Genomic DNA, 16,841 nt, shown 5'->3' on the forward strand with positions numbered 1-16,841 from the left:
CAGTAAGTGATTAGATCTGTTTCTCACCCTAGTTCTCTCTAACAGACGCAAGAGTTTATCACTGTGCCTCACTTCCTCTTTCCCGGAAAGCACCTACAAGATCTTAATCCTGGGATTTCTCATAAATAAAGAGTCACAGTTCACGTATGGCTGGGCTCTGACTAAACATCTCTTATACTTATCCTACCACCTTCCTTATAATTTTCAGCCCAAGACACTCATCCTCCACCTAAAAGTTCATTTTCTATTGAAAACCTTCCTTTGCTGAAGACATAGTTCAAAAGTTGTGTCGGACTTAACTTGCCTAAAGTCTCAGGTTCAATCCCAGGTATTGGATATACCAGAGCTAAGCAGTGTTCTGATCCCTGTCTTTCCTCTCTATCTGTCTCTCGCCCTCTTCCACTAAAAAAATATGTATTTTAAATGTTTAGTGACTACATTTTCCCACACTGACTTATTACAAAAGAAAATATATTCTACTCCTTCTTACCCTTTATCTTTCATATCCTGTTTTTTCACTAAAGCAACATTTCCCCTAAGCAACATTTCATTACCTGCCATAAACTTGTTCCAGGATTCAATATCAACTTCCAGCCACTTTCCTGAGTATAATCAATACCACATACACAGACATGTCAGTTCCTCTGTTCTATCCAGCATCTACAAAAATCCGTGAGGTGAGTCACAATACCAATTACCAATTTTCAGGCAAAGTTTCACACAATATTTTTTAACCTCTTCTCTTATATTGTTTTATCTGGATGACTTGTAGACTTAGCTATGTTCTTATATTCTTATATCATCTCCTCAGGAACATGGACTGTTTAACTTTACTGCCTAGTGATAATGAGGCCGAGTGGTAGCGCACCTGGTTGAGCGCTCATGTTATATAGTGCGCAAGGACCCGGGTCTGAGCCCCTGGTCCCCACCTGCAGGGAGAAAGCTTCACAAGTGCTGAAGCAGTGCTGCAGGTGTCTCTCTGTCTCCTCTCTCTTTCTCCCCTTCCTCTCAATTTCTGTCTATCTCTATCAAATAAATAAGGATTTAAAAAATTTTAAAAAAAAAAGAAAGAAAATGACTCTAAGAAGCATTTATGTCATGCACCATACTAAGCAAGGAATGATTAACCTAGCAGACCTGCAGCTCATACCCTACGCATTTGCATAAAAGGTCTGTCTTCAGGACTGACTACTCTTTAGATCATGGGCCTCCATTTTTTGACAGCAATAATTGTTTTTGTATGCCTCGGGCTATATGGTGTGATTTTGGTTGCATAAGTTTACATTGACAATTTGATTCATGATGAATTCTTTATTCTGACTGAAGTCAATCATGTAGGAAATACATATCTTCATGACTGGACACCACCATCTGAGTAAGCTTCCTAAGCTGGTACCACCTGGCATGTATTGTTGCTGGGCATGCAACTCCGCTAATAGAAGACAACCGTGCTTGGTTTCTCCTGGATTTTAAACTTTTTCCCTTTGCTGATTTTTTGGTTTTTTTTTAAATATTACTTATTTATTTATTATTGGTTAGAGACAGAAAAATTGAGAGGGAGGGAGGGAGAGAGAAAGAGACAGAGAGAGACAAAGAGAGAGACCTGCAACCTTACTTCACCACTTGTGAAGCTTTTTCCCCTGAAGATGGGAACCAGGGTCTTGAACCTGAGTTCTCACACAGTGTCATGTGTGTATTTAACCAGATGTGCTACTGCCTGACCCCTTGCTGATTTTCATCTGTATCACTTATTTGTATTAAACCATGATCATGATCACAATCATTTTCACTGAAGCCTTCCAGAGAGTCACTGAGTCCTACAGTGGGGACTTTCTTGGCCCGCATTTTAATTCAATCATCTACATTCCTGTGAAAATCATGTGAATCTTGTCATAACATTTTACAAGAGTCTTGGCATAACAATTTGACCCTAAGGAAAGAAAAATTAGGGTCTGTGGAGATAACTGTGGTAGAACACAGAATCTGCATGCAAATTCTCGCTCTCCCTCCATTCCCCCTTCCCATGGCAATTAAATTATTACAGAAATTGTACAGCTGGGATATATCCTTATGTCATCTCCTCACACTCAGGTACAATGAGTTTACCCTTTAATGATAAAAACTACAGTGATCTTAATGCCATGTACAAGGCCCTAGCATATAAAGGAAAGGATTAGGTCAGCAGAATTATGATTTTTAAAAAATTGTGATGTGTTTCCTTTACCTTTCTCTTTGTTCAAATCTTGCTGTTTTTCTCAGATTTAGACACAGAAAAATTATTCTGTCCAAGGATAATGATGTTTAAGCAAAAGAGACAGCAGAATATGTTGGATTTGTACATAGCTTAAGAAGTTTTAAATACTGCCCCAAATTCAAATACATAAACACTAAGCACAAGGTTTAAAAGAATTTCACGAGAAAGCAATTTACTGGCATTAAAGCTGTAATTCCAGTTTCTTTGACTAAAATAACAATTTCATTTATGGATAAGCATATGCAGAATGCTGCTTTCATCACTATACATTAAATGCTTTTTATTTTTTTACTTATACTCAATCACTCCTTTTTTTTTAAATATTCAAATACTAATGATAAAATGTACCTTTTTTTTCTGCCATCCACATTCTCAAACATTTCTTTATGTATTTCTTTGTTCTCATTTTTGTCACATAGCTTATGGTTTTCTGTCATCAAAACTCCCTGAGTATTTTCCAAAAGTCCTCTTATGAGTCATAATCAAAAGTCTGAATCCCACAGACGTGGTTTATAACACAATGACACACAAATGTAATTAACCCAAAGATGCAGGCACGGCTTTCTCAAATTTCCCCAATCTCAGTTACTGGCAGCCAATCCTGCAGTGATTCAAATTCACTCCCCTCATTCCTCCTTTCTTCTCTCCCCTGGTTCTCTCTCTCTGTCTCTCTCTCTCTCTCTCTCGAAACTTACATTTATTTCACAAAGTTTTTGACTAACATTTGCAATCTGTAGCTGGAATATTTGACATTTTTTAATTATTATTATTAGTGATTCAATACTGATTTACAAAATTGCATGTCAACACTGTTCCTACCACCAGAGTTCTGAATCCCCAGTTCCTCCACTGCAAACCACCACAGTTCTCCCAAGGTTGCAGACATGGGTTAACTGTCATCTCTACAACTATCTGTCTACATTTGTACATAATTGCCCCCTTTTTCTTCCAGGTCCAATCCTCTCTTCCCCTCCAAACCACACATAACCCCATTACTAGATCGAAAAGTCTCTCCCCTTTTCGTCCTCTCTCTCTCTGAGACCTGATGGAGCTGGAGCTTTAGAGTCCTTCTACCCTCTTCCTCCTGTCACTTCCCCCCTACTGGGAGTATGGATCAAAGTTGTTTTGGGGGTGCAGAACGTAGGAAGTTCTGGCTTCTGTAACTGCTTCTCTACTAGATTTGGACGTGAGCAGGTGGATTCATACCCCAGCCTGTTTCTATCTTTCCCTAGTAGGGTAGGGCTCTGGAGAGGTGAGGTTCCAGGACACATTGGTCAGGTCGTCTGCCCAGAGAAATCAGGATGGAAACATGGCAGCATCTGGTGTCCCTGGCTCTTTCACCATGTCCAAACCATCAGCAAATTCCGCTGGCTTCAGCCTCAAAACACAACCAGAATTCAGTCACTTTCACCACCACCACTGTAACAGCCCGAGCTACATTCTGTCTTCTCTAAATTACAAGAGCCCCAAATGAGTCTCCGGTCCACCACACTCACCTCCCAATGATCATTCTCAACACAATAGCAAGAGCCCTTCTTATATAATCTACCAATGGTTCCCCATCTCACAAGAGTGAGAACCTCAGTGTTGACAATAACACTCACGGCACTGCATACTCTGTCCATGTAAAAATCAGCTCTGGAGTTACTTGGGAGGTAACAGTGGCTAAAACTCTGGACTCAAAATCATTAGATCCTGAGTTCAACCTTAGCAATGCATGTGTCAGAATGATATTCTGGTTCTCTCTGTTTCTCTTGTTAAGAAATAATCTAAGTCCTTATGGTAGAATAAGATGATGGTTTAGTTGAGGGAAGTACTGATACCTATCTTTGGTGAATGTAGACAAAAACCCTCCTAGTGACAATAAACATCCTGTCTCCTGAAAAAGTGAACTGAAAATGGAAAGAAAAACCTCTCTGATTTCATGTCCCACAATCCTTCCCTTCTCTTTCCCTATGCTACCCATGTGTCCTCCTTACTATTCTTGTACACATGGGGTGAGCGCCGTCCTCAGTATCTGTGGGCTTCCTGCCTACAGGGCTCTTCCAAAAACAGACAATGTTCCCTCCTTTAGCCTTCCTTAAGTATTTGTTCAATGTCACTTTCTCAGTAAGACTGGCCTGATTATCTGACTTAAATTCCATCCTCACCACACACACAACCACCACCAGTTCCTAAGTCTCTTCCAGGGCGTAGTCTTCTTCATAGCATTTATAACCTTCAAATCAACTATGCACTATCATACTTAAGAGTGTTTCTGGGGAGTCAGGCTGTAGTGCAGTGGGTTAAGCACAGAGGGCACAAAGCAGAAGGACCGGTGTAAGGATCCCGGTTCAAGCCCCAGCTCCCCACCTGCAGGAGAGTTACTTCACAGGCGGTGAAGCAAGTCTGCAGGTGTCTATCTTTCTCTCCCTCTCTCTGTCTTCCCCCTCCTCTCTCCATTTCTCTCTGACCTATCCAACAACAACGACAACAATAATAACTACAACAATAAAACAAGGGCAACAAAAGGGAATAAATAAATAAAATAAATATTTTTTTAAAAAGTGTTTCTGGGTCCTCCTCTCTGGAATTTAAGTTCTTTGTGAGTATTTTGCACCCTACTATACACTCAGCATCTGGGAGCGTGTCTAGTATTCACAGAATAGCTATTGAACTGATAGCGTAGTGGGTTAAGCGCTCGTGGCACTGAAGCACAAGGACCCACAAAAAGCTCACTCCCAGTTCGAAACCCCCGGCTCCCCATGTGCAGGAGGGTCGCTTCACAAGTGGTAAAGCAGGTCTACAGGTGTCTTTCTCTCCCCCTCTCTGTCTTCACCTCCTCTCTCGATTTCTCTCTATCCTGTCCAACAACAACAACAATAAGAATAACAACAAAATTAACAATAAGGGCAACAAAATGAAAAAGAAATGGCCTCCAGGAGCGGTGCCCCAGTAATAACCCTGGAGGCAAAAAAAGAAAGAAAAGCAAACTTTTAAAAACTCACAGGTAACTAATATACAATTCTATAGCTGTATCACTACATAAAAAGAAACAAAAAAAAATTGTAGCAAGAGGAACCATTTGGAAGAAAAATATAATACTTGAGCCTTTCAAAGTTGCACAAAACAGTTATTAGAGAGTCTTCTGGTAACTGCCATACAACACCCTGACCCTCCCCCTCTACTCCCCTACCCCCCACCCCCCCAAAAAAAACAGCAGTCACAAAATCCTCACCATGTCTATCCACTTATCTATTCCAGGCAAGGAGCTGGATTTCTCCCTATGTCTCTCCCATTGTATCCTGGAACATTCCATGGGTGCTTTGTAAGGGATGCCTAAGGATTTTTTCCTATATGTTACCTCAAAGGTTTGAATTCATTTTGTTAGGACTAGACATCCCATTACCAGGCAGAATTCCGTTTCTGCTAGATTATTGCTTTGGTGCTATGATTTTTATGAAGTTGTTCTCTTTAGAAATTTAAAGTGACCTATTTTATGTTTCCACTTTAATCCATGTTCTCAAAGATTATAGTCATTATTTAATGATTTGGCATAAGTGCTTTTATTTCCAAATTAAAAAAAAAAAAAGATCTACAGTGGAGGACCTAAGATGGGATGAGGGTGGAGTACAGACACTAGGAGATGTGACATTGTAGTCAGGCATAAGGATCCGGGTTCCAGCCCCCGGCTCCCCACCTGCAGGGGGGGTTGCTTCAGAAGCGGTGAAGCAGGTCTGCAGGTGTCTATCTTTCTCTCCCCCTCTGTCTTCCCCTTCTATCTCGATTTCTCTCTGTCCTATCCAATAACAGCAGCAACAACAGTGTAAAAAAGATGGCCACCAGGAGCAGTAGATTTGTAGTGCAGGCTCTAAGCCCCAGCGATAACACTGAAGGCAAAAAAATAAATAAATAAAATTAAATATATATATATATATATATATATATATATATATAGAGAGAGAGAGAGAGAGAGAGAGAGAGGGAATGTTTATAAATATAGCTCAAGTATTTCCGGATGGGAAACTTCTTGAGTAAAAGTTTTATTACATAATTAGGTATTACACATGCAGTGCAAAACCAAAAAAAAGGAAAAAGACAGTTTCTGAATTTATGACCAGAGTTGGAGCAGCAAAGAAAGAAAAAGAAAAGAGAGGAAGGGAGTCAGGCGGTGGCGCAGCGGGTTAAGCGCACATGGTGCAAAGTACAAGGACCGGCGTAAGGATCCTGGTTCAAGCCCTGGCTCCCCACCTGTAGGGGAGTCGCTTCACAGGCGGTGAAGCAGGTCTGCAGGTGTCTATCTTTCTCTCCCCTTCTCTGTCTTCCCCTCCTCTCTCCATTTCTCTCTGTCCTATCCAACAACAACGACATCAATAACCACAACAATGTTAAACAATATGGACAACAAAAGGGAAAATAAATAAATATAAAAAAAATTTAAAGAAAAGAGAGGAAAAGGAAAGATACAGATATGGAAGCCAGAAAGCTATTTATTAGGTGACCCTTGAGATAAGTAGGGTAGGTGAGGGGGTCCCCATGTCAATTAGGATCCTTTCAAATTAAGATTTTATAAAGTAACTTCGACTCTTTTACAGGCATCTAAGCCTGTCAAGCTGTCCCATGGAGGTAGACACTATCCTTTCTACCCTCAAAAAAGACGGAGCCAGCCTCTTAATTTCCCACAGCCACCTTAGTGACTCGCTATTCTTCACTTGAAATCACCATTTTTCTATGTACTCTTTTTCATCTTTACAAGTTATTTCTACATCTTTGGGGGGTATTTCTAACTTCATTCTTCCCTCTTCTGCTTGTGTAATCCACAGAGATCTTGTCCTTGAAGTCCTACTGTATGCATTTGTTTCTATTCAACAACTAATTGTTCTCATAAAATATCGTGAATAATGGCCTTCTCTGACCAGATTTATAGCGTCTCAAGTCTGGAAACCATGTTATATTTATTTTCCCTGCCACCTTGCTTTTGTCTCCACCCAGACATCCCCTCAAATGCAGAAGTACCTGGCAAATACTTGCTGAATGACTAAATCCTTTTAGTATATCTATCACTCAAGTATAACCTTCTTTCATTTAACTCTCCAGGTTCAGAAGAACACTGAAAAAAGTCACAGATCAAAGCATTCACTCCCAGGCAGCACAGATTATATTTTTGTGAAGCTTGTAATCACCGAACTAAGTTTTCACTGGCTTCCTAGAGAAAAAAAAGGTGTAAGTATATAAAGAAGGATCTGTTATACAGCCACACTCACATTACTACTTCCATACCACTTTTAAAAACACAGGATTTATCATTTTATGGCAGTTAAGCAGGATAAATACTATATACACTTATTCTCCAAAAACAGATATTGAAAGTGGTCTCATTTAACCTAAAATATGCAAGATAAAATTTAATAAGTAGAAGTGAATCTGAATTTTCAAAGCTCCCAGAGAAGATGCTCAAATACCACTTGTTGACCTGAATTTTACAAAGAGTAACTTTATGGGAGTCACAATTAGTGTAAACATGTTAATGGTAGGAATCTTAGACCCAGCGCCTAACACAGATTTAACAGGAAGGGGGCTAATCTGAACACTACTGGCTTCCTTAGGAAAAATAAATAAATAAGTAGATCCTAAAATTTCACTCTGGTGTTTAAAAAAGGGTAAAGTACATTATTGCAAGAGCAAAAGATCAATTATTGATTTGATCTAAACTTCAGGGTTCTCATTAGAACTAGCAGGTTCTGTAGGGGTCAAGCGGTAGCACAGTGGGTTAAGCGCACATGGCGCGAAGCGCGAGGACTGGAGTAAGGATCCGGGTTCCAGCCCCTGGTTCCCCCACACACAGGAGTAAAGTTTCATAAGTGGTAAAATAGGGCTGCAGGTATCTCTCTCTCTCTGTCTCCTCTCACCCTCTATCCAATACACAAATAAATATATTTAAAATAAATAAGTAAATAATTGTAGTTGTATGCAAGAACTGAAACTGTACAACAATGTGAAGTTCAAACATTAAAGCTGACCACTTCCACTATATTCCTATAACAAAATTATTTTTAATTTCTTAAAATTTCAAGTCCAGATAAGTTAAAGCCACAAAATTAGAACCGCTGAAGACAAATTCTAACATCCTTTCAAGATATCCTTCCTTAAACCTTTCTAAACAGAGAAGATTTCAAAGACCTCCTTCAGAAATCCACCATAAAGGTTAAAAACATTCAGAAAAAATCCTAGTATTTAGCATAAATCCCTCTTGATACTTGCTATAAGTTGATTTTCTTTTCTTTTTCTTCAGGGAAAATGGAAAGCAGCTGTTGAACATTCCCTTTCTAGCTACTTTTTCCTTCCTTCCAGACTCACTCTCTCCCCTCCCCCCAAGCCTCAGGGGAGAAGAATAAACACTGCAGGTGATTCCAAAAATGATTATCTACAGGATTGCTGTGCCTGGCCTGACTCTTACCTCCTGGACTGATGCGATTAAATTGCAAAGTCTCCAAGAAGACTTCTTTCCCAGCACATGTGACATTCTAGAATTCATCACTTACAGTTTAGTTTGTCCTCAGATACATTCAAACAACAACAAAAAAAAATAGTGCAATTTCAAGAATAAAAGTTTGCCATCAGAACTGTGAAAAAGGAAAGCAGTGTTATCTTACAGACATGCCAGCTTGGTCTTCTCTACTGTTTTGTGTCAGGGTGGAGTATACACTTTGGCATGAACACTGTCAAACTATAGATAGTCTCCAACTTAGAATGGTTCAGTTTGGGAGTCCGGTGGTAGCGCAGCAGGTTAAGCACATGTTGTGCAAAGCACAAGGACCCGCCTAAGGATCCGGTTCTAGCCCCTGGCTCCCACCTGCAGGGGAGTCGCTTCACACGCAGTGAAGCAGGTCTGCAGGTGTCTTTCTCTCCCCCTCTGTCTTCCCCTCCTCTCTCCATTTCTCTCTGTCCTATCCAACAACAACATCAATAACAACAACAATAACTACTACAACAATAAAAAGACAACAAGGGCAACAAAAGGGAAAATAAATAAATAAAATAAAAAAATTTTAAAAAAAGAATGGTTTAGATCATGACTTGATGTCTTTACAATGGTGCAAAAGTAATATACATTCAGTGGAAAGCTGAGCTATGATTGGTAGGGTAGGTGTATTAAGTGCCTTTTCACACAGGGGAAAAACGTATTTTTAAGAAAATTATCTTCATTTATTTGATAGAGACAGTCAGAAATTGAGAGGGGTGTGGTGATAGAGAGGAAGAGACAGACACCTGCAGTACTGCTTCACCACTAGAAAAGCTTTCCCCCTGCAGGTGGGAACCAGGGCTCGAACCCGGGTCCTTGCACATTGTAACATGTGCGCTCAACCAGTTATACCACCACCCGGCCTGGAAAAATGCATTTTTAATGTACAAAGGATTTACTAAACCACACCACAAAGTAGATCCAAGGATATCTGTCCTTAAAAACTGTTATCATGCAATGCTACAATTTCTCTACATTGATGCAACTTTCTGGTTGTAACCGTTAACCTCTTCAATTCTCCAAACTAAAGCAAGACTCTAAATGAAATGTCAATTTGAGGTCTTATTTCTGTAAATGAATAATCTCTGTTGAGCTCACAACGTAATCTACAGACTACATTTTATACCAAAATTTATATAACCAGCCTAATGTTACTACCTCCCACCTTTAGGAATTGCTAACAAATATCCTCATTTTTCTTGAAATAGTCATTAAGCTCCAACCATAAAGTCGGCATACTGCCTGCCTACCTCGTCAATAAAAATATTATAGACCCACAAGCTTGGGGAGCTCATTTCCTTTACAAATTCCTTTTCAGAGTTATGAAATGATGATTCAACTTTGTTGTGGTATAACATCTGCGTGCATTAAATGTTTTTGCTATTACTAAGTTTGCTACATGAAAAAAATGCAAAAGGCTTAATCAACAGATGCAGATTTATAGCACTATGGCATCTGTGTCTGAATGAAATGTTTCAAATTGAAAGACATACCTGATTGATTTTTAATTGTATTACTTATTTACCAATGAGAGAGGAGTGAAAGAAAGCGAGAGAGAAAGAGAGAAGCAGACATCACTCTGGTTCATCATCTGCCAGGGTCAGACTCAGGACCTTATGCTTGAAAGTCCAGCACATTATCCACTATGCCACCTCCCCCCATGATAGCTTTTCAACTGACTGTGAACTTATTCCATTTTTTTAAATTATTGGATAGAGACTGAGAGAAATTGAGAGAAGAGGTGGAAGAGAGAGGGAAAGAGACAGAGAGACACCTGCAGCCCTGCTTCATGACTCATGAAGCTTTCTCCCTGTAGGTGGGGACCAAGGGGGTTGAACCTGGGTCCTCGTGCTCTATAATGTGAGCACTTAACCAGGTGCACCATTGCCTGGCCCTTGAACCTATTAAATTCCTACTAAAAAATCACGCACACTAAATATATATGGAACTTTATTATGACTGCTGATATTTTTCACACTAACAGAGGAGTACTATTAATTCTATAAGTAATCCCCCTAAAAAAAAGGCTTTGCACACAAGCCCATACATATTAATGCAAACTCTCTCTGAGCCTATGTTGAAAAATAGTAAGAGTAGATGGATGCCCCTATAATGAGCCATTTATCATCAACCAAGAGTTACCTTTATTTATGTCTTCTGGTACATGGCATTTTCGAAAACAGGGTAGCACTTACTGAATTGGGAGAAGTATTTCCAATTTTAAATGTTTAGTGTCTATATATTACTTTAGGAGATTTCTGGTTTCCATGAATTGTTTATCCACATTTAATGAGAGGTCCCCCCCCCTCCTTCAAATCATTATGTTGGGGAGTTATCAGTTTACAGTACAGTTGTTAACACATAGGTACAAGTTCTCACCTCCTCAAAATAGGTGTCTGCAACACATAGTCACCCATAACTGAGGTCTTTGCCATCATCATGTACCAGGATGCCAATACCCTCTCCACCTCCGCCCTCCCCCTCCTTCTTCACAGTCCTTTGCTTTGAGGCAGTAAACCCAGTCCAAGCTTCATGTTAACCAAATATCCCAGTGGGACTAAGTAGACAGAAGGAAATGCTTATTAAAATTCATAGTGTTATTCTGAATTAAGAACTGAGGAAAAGACCCCATTAAAAGAATAAAAAAATGGTCTCAACAATCTTCTCATTTTAAATTAAAACCATCCAGTTTTCTTCTGTCTGGTCTCCAAGAGGCTTCCCTGACACTCTTCCTCCTACAGGTTTCAAAGCTTCTGACCATCAGAAAGAGGGTCTGAAATTCACTCTTTCAACAGACTGGAACTTGTCTACACTGGCAGAAGAAAGCAACACAACTGAGAAAGCACCTAAGAGTAGCCAGTGAGAACTGAGTGACGAGGCTAGGCTTGGCACAAATGAAGAAAAGCCCCACAGTGAAATTCGTGGAAGGTATGAGGAAAGGAAGATACAGAATATGAAAGGAAAGGGCTGTAAGAAAAAAGGCTGGTAAATGGCCAATTTACAGAAGCCTAAAACTGTAGGGAGCTGATAGTGCATGGACAGTAGTGAGTAATTTAAAGTTGGAGATCATCTGATAATGTGAATCACAGTGATTAAGGAGAAAAGTTTAATGAAATTGCAAGTGGGGGCAGGGCAGACAAGGGCACATCAGTCTAAGTGCACATAGTACTAAGCACAAGGATCTGGTTCCAGCCTCTGGCTCCCCACCTGCAGCAGGGCTACTTCACAAGCACTGAAGAAGGTCCCTCTCTCTTTCTCTTTCTCCCTCTCTCTCTCTTTCTCTCTCTCTCACTCTCTCTCTCCTCCTCTCCTCTCCTCTCTTTTTCTCTTCTCTTCTCTCTCTCTCCCTCTCCCTCAAAATTTCTCTCTATCCAATAAAATGGGGGGAAATGGCCACCAGGAGCGATGGATTTGTAGTACTAGAGATAACCCTGGAGGCAAGAAAAATAAAATAAAATAAAATAAACGCAATTGAGGTTAATTTCACATTTATGGTAGGCCTCCAGTTACTTGAAAATGATAGTGAAGTCTTCTACCTTCAGGGTATGTATTTCCATTTTCACACCCCTAAAATGAGAATAAGGTAACTGCTCTACATCAATCTCCATTTGCATTAAGGTAACATGAAAAGATAAGGATCCTTTGGGGAAAAAAAGTATTAAGTATTAGGTAATGTAAAAAATGCTATTACTCATGCACCTTTAACTTTTTTTTTCTTTTTTTTTTTTTCCTCCAGGGTTATTGCTGGGCTCGGTGCCTGCACCATGAATCCACTGCTCCTGGAGGCCATTTTTTCCCCTTTTTGTTGCCCTAGTTGTTGCAGCCTCGTTACGGTCATTATTGCCATTGTTGACGTTGCTTTGTTGTTGGATAGGACAGAGAGAAATGGAGAGAGGAGGGGAAGACAGAGAGAGAGGGGAGAGAAAGATAGACACCTGCAGACCTGCTTCACCGCCCGTGAAGCGACTCCCCTGCAGGTGGGGAGCCGGGGGCTCGGTTACGCCGGTCCCTGTGCTTTGCGCCACATGCACTTAACCCACTGGGCCACCGCCCGACTCCCACACCTTTAACTTTTATCAGAGGCTTTTCCAGTCCTTCAATTGTCTATATGCACTTGGATTTGTAAGAGTTAACTCTCATCTGTTGGGTAGTATGCCAGCTCCCCCTGGCTTCTGCTTAACCATATGCCTATATAGGGATTGATTTGATCCCATTCAAAGCTTTGGTCTATTTACATAAATCACTTTTACATTTACATAAAGCACCACACTCCCTCTAGGGCATTGGTGGTTTAGTGGTAGAATTCTCACCTGCTCCACCCCCTCTCCTTGTCACACCCTGATCCTCTCCTTGTCACACCCTGATCTTCCACCAGTCACTTTTTGCTCCACCCTCTCTATGTCACATCCTGTTTCCACCCTACTTGGAGAGTACAAAAACAGCTGCTCTTCTGATTAAAGACACTTGGAAATTGCTTTCCGGCTCCGAGAGTTCCAGAGTGTATCTCCTGCAAAGTTAGCGCAGCACGAGTTCCTGATCCCTCTCCTACGAGCAGCAGCCTAGATCGGCTCCAGTTGAGTTCTCTCCAACCCAGAGAGCACTAGCTCGGGAAGAAGCACCCTCAGGCTATCCCAGCACTCATCCACAATACTTTCTTTTTAAAAAATATTTTTATTGATTTATTACTGGATAGAGACAAAGAGATATTGAGAGGATTAGGCGAAGTAGAGAGGGAGGGAGGGAGAGAGAGAGAGAGAGAGACTTGTAGTCCTGCTTCACCACTTGTGAAGCTTTCCCCCTGCAGGTGGGGACCAAGGGCTTGAACCTGGATCCCTTTGGTGCTGTAATGTGAGCATTTAACCAGATGTGCCACCGGTTGGCCCCCACCCACAATACTTTCTATTTCTCTTTCTCATTTGATTCTTTTTATAATACTTCATCATCAGTTAACCAAACCACTCTTTTTATACAAAATAGGAGTTGTGATGCTCTAAAATTAGATAGATCTGGAATTTGGGGCTACATTTATTCACTAACCTCTACAGACTTTCTTTAAAAAACTGTTTTTAGGAAGGGAAATATATATATTAGTACAGGACTTAATCTTCAAGGAAATTTCCAAAGACTGGGCATTAGAGTTGGCAAGACTTCCTAAAATTCCTCCCTTCCTAATTATTGCCATCAATAAACGGAAAAAGAGACCAATACCTCTGGAATCTGAGATTCCAACCTCTGCTTCCTATCCTGCCACTAATTCACCATGTGAATTTTATGGGAAAGTCATTTCTCTTTTCGGTATTCTGAACATATATATATACACACACAAGTCAAATTCCCATGTTGGCTAAGATAAATTTGTTATGTCATCCAAACATCTGCTGGTAATTTGGTGGTCCTAAAGAATTTCACCCAGCAAATCACTATAGGGGGAAGACAATGTCATTCTGAGATTAAAAAAACAACCCTAATATAGTTAATATAGTAATAAGAATGCTCTGTCCTTTTGCAGATGGGTTGTTGGTCCCAGACTCTCCCTGCCTTATCCCCTTTCTCAGTAAAATGGAACACTGGTAGCCACTATATGATGAAGTTCCTTCCCTCTACACCAGCTTTTGTATCTCTCCTCAAAGCACATTCCCGGGATAATAACAGTATTTCTTCCCCTCCCCCACCCCCTTCTCTCTCATTTGTTTTGAGGAGGGAAAAAAAGAATTGGGCTACCGTATCTTTTAACATACTAATAGTTAAGGGCAATACAGGCTGTAATTACAAAATACTGGTCTTTCACTAGTTCCTTTATCCCTTTATCCTTTGTCTAAGCAGCTAGAGTCCCATACTTGCAGGCATGAAGTCCTAGATTCAATGCCTCACAAAGCATATGCCAGAGCTTTGCTCTGGTCCCCTCTCCTCTTCAGCAAATAAATCTGCAAACAAACATTCTTCACATAGTAAAATCCAGATTTTTTTTTTTTGTATTTTACCTGCTTTTACCCCTCTCTAACCATCTGTTTGAATCATAATATTTCATGCAAAACACTGTGATCCAAGACAAGCAGAAATAAACACCAAACACTAGATCACAAAATGAAGAAAGGTTAGACAAACAGCTTGCGGTTTACATTCAGAATGCGCTTCCCCCATTCACAGCGTTCTTTCATAGACTAGCAAAGCTTTAGAATGAGGCATCTGGAAAGGCTGGACAACATCTGTGATGAACTTGTCCTCATGGATGATCAACAGGTCCTCTCAAGGTAGCACTGACACAAGGAACCGGTGAGTCCACAAAACACTGAGAACCTCTATTAACTAATTGCTAACTAATTTTATACATACTTAAACAGATGAACACAAACATTAGTTATTAAAGAAATGGCCCTGGGGCTGGGTAGTGTCACACCCACTAGAGTACACACATTACCTTGTGCAAAGACCCAGAGTTCAAAGCCCCAGTCCCCACCTGCAGGGGGAAAGCTTCACAAGTGATTAAGCAGTGCTATGGCTGTCTCTCTTACTCTCTCTCTCCCCCCCTTCCTTTTAGATTTCTCACTGTCTTTAGCCAATAAAAAATTAAAATAAGGGAGTCAGGCGCTAGCGCAGCGGGTTAAGCGCAGGTGGCGCTAAGCACAAGGACCAGCGGAAGGATCCCGGTTCGAGCCCTCGGCTCCCCACCTGCAGGGGAGTCACTTCACAGGCGGTGAAGCAGTTCTGCAGGTGTCTGTCTTTCTCTCCCCCTCTCTGTCTTCCCCTCCTCTCTCCATTTCTCTCTGTCCTATCCAACAACAATGACATCAATAATAACTACAACAACAAAACAACAAGGGCAACAAAAGGAATAAATAAAAATAATTAATTAATTAATTAAAATAAATAAATAACTCATTAAGAGAATAGAAATGACCCTGACCTCATGTGGCAGGCTTCTAACCTCCCAGGAAGGAACTTTAAATATATTCCACCCAGCAGGACCTGGGAGATTCTTAATCCCACTGTGGTATACTGCAATTAACCCCACTGTGGCATGCTTTTTTTTTTTGAACATCCATTTTTATTTTATGCCTGTACTATTAATATTTTTAACCTAAATGTAAAAAAATGAACTTTACAAGCCACTGTTTCACTTAACTAAAATTTAATGAAAATGACACTGATGTCATATACCAGTGAAAATGCTGTTTTCCAAACTCAAATTCTCATGTGCTGCTTAATAAGTATGGCCCCACACACACATCAGCAGCTCCAGAAGAGTTAGGGTAATTTCTTACACACTAAGGAATGTCTTCTGAGTAACTAGCGTTACTTGGCATTCTTTTTGCTGAGCTCGCAAAGAGGAGTTATTCTGACATGGAGGTATCAAATTCAATCTTTTCTCTTCCTCTTTTTCACCAGAATACATCTTACCCACACATTTCCTGAAAGGACTTTTTTTCTGAGTGGTAACCTTAAAAAAAAAAAAAAAAAGCAGCACATGGTGGGCAGTAACTCAGACCGTCCTGTATTTTATTTCTTCCATGGGAATTGCACATGCTTAATCCCACTGCAGCTCCGCTGTCTGACCTCTGTGAAATGTTGCACATTAGTATTTCCTCTCAGAGAGGTTATCATGGAGAAAAGTAATTATTACTTGAAATGTTAAATCACATAACGTAAGAAATATCGGAGGAAAAGGAGTTTTGAAACGGGTTTCTAAATGAGAATTCTGGTCCACTCCTAAATTCAATGTAACATTACCCCCATGACTTTCTAAATCCATAGCTAACGAGATGTGAAGTTTTAAATAACTTCATTACACAAAGATTCTAAAAAAAAAAAAAAATGTCATTTTTGACCTAAGACAGTCAGGGCAAGTACGGTTACCTTATTAAGTCTTTAGCAATCGATTCGGTTTCAACCTTTCAATGCCAGTCGGCCTAAGCGGAACCGGCTGCCCTAAATAAACGATGAAAATGAGAGAAAGTTCTCAGGTCACAAACTTAGCTTGGATTCCAGCCGCGACAGCTCTTGAGCCCATGTGGCATTGCTTACAGAGCTTCCCCGCCAGTGAGTCAAGGGCCCCTACCCCCACCCCACCCCGATCTGGGGCTGCTA

At 40.4% G+C, this 16,841-nt stretch overlaps 1 protein-coding gene across 9 annotated transcripts in view; it reads right to left on the bottom strand.

Annotated features, from left to right (window-relative positions):
- DSE (dermatan sulfate epimerase) overlaps window positions 1-16,841 on the bottom strand; it is a 173,043-nt gene that overhangs the window by 67,104 nt on the left and 89,098 nt on the right. For 2 of the 9 annotated variants that reach the window (XM_060190569.1, XM_060190572.1), the window contains exon 2: window positions 16,611-16,682. The exons of the other annotated variants lie outside the window; for them this stretch is intronic. The gene's annotated coding sequence lies outside the window, so the exon portion shown is untranslated. The remainder of the gene's footprint in view (window positions 1-16,610; window positions 16,683-16,841) is intronic. 9 annotated transcript variants of the gene reach the window in all.

The sequence above is a fragment of the Erinaceus europaeus genome, chromosome 4 (assembly GCF_950295315.1).
Source record: "Erinaceus europaeus chromosome 4, mEriEur2.1, whole genome shotgun sequence".
NCBI classification, from domain to species: domain Eukaryota; kingdom Metazoa; phylum Chordata; class Mammalia; order Eulipotyphla; family Erinaceidae; genus Erinaceus; species Erinaceus europaeus.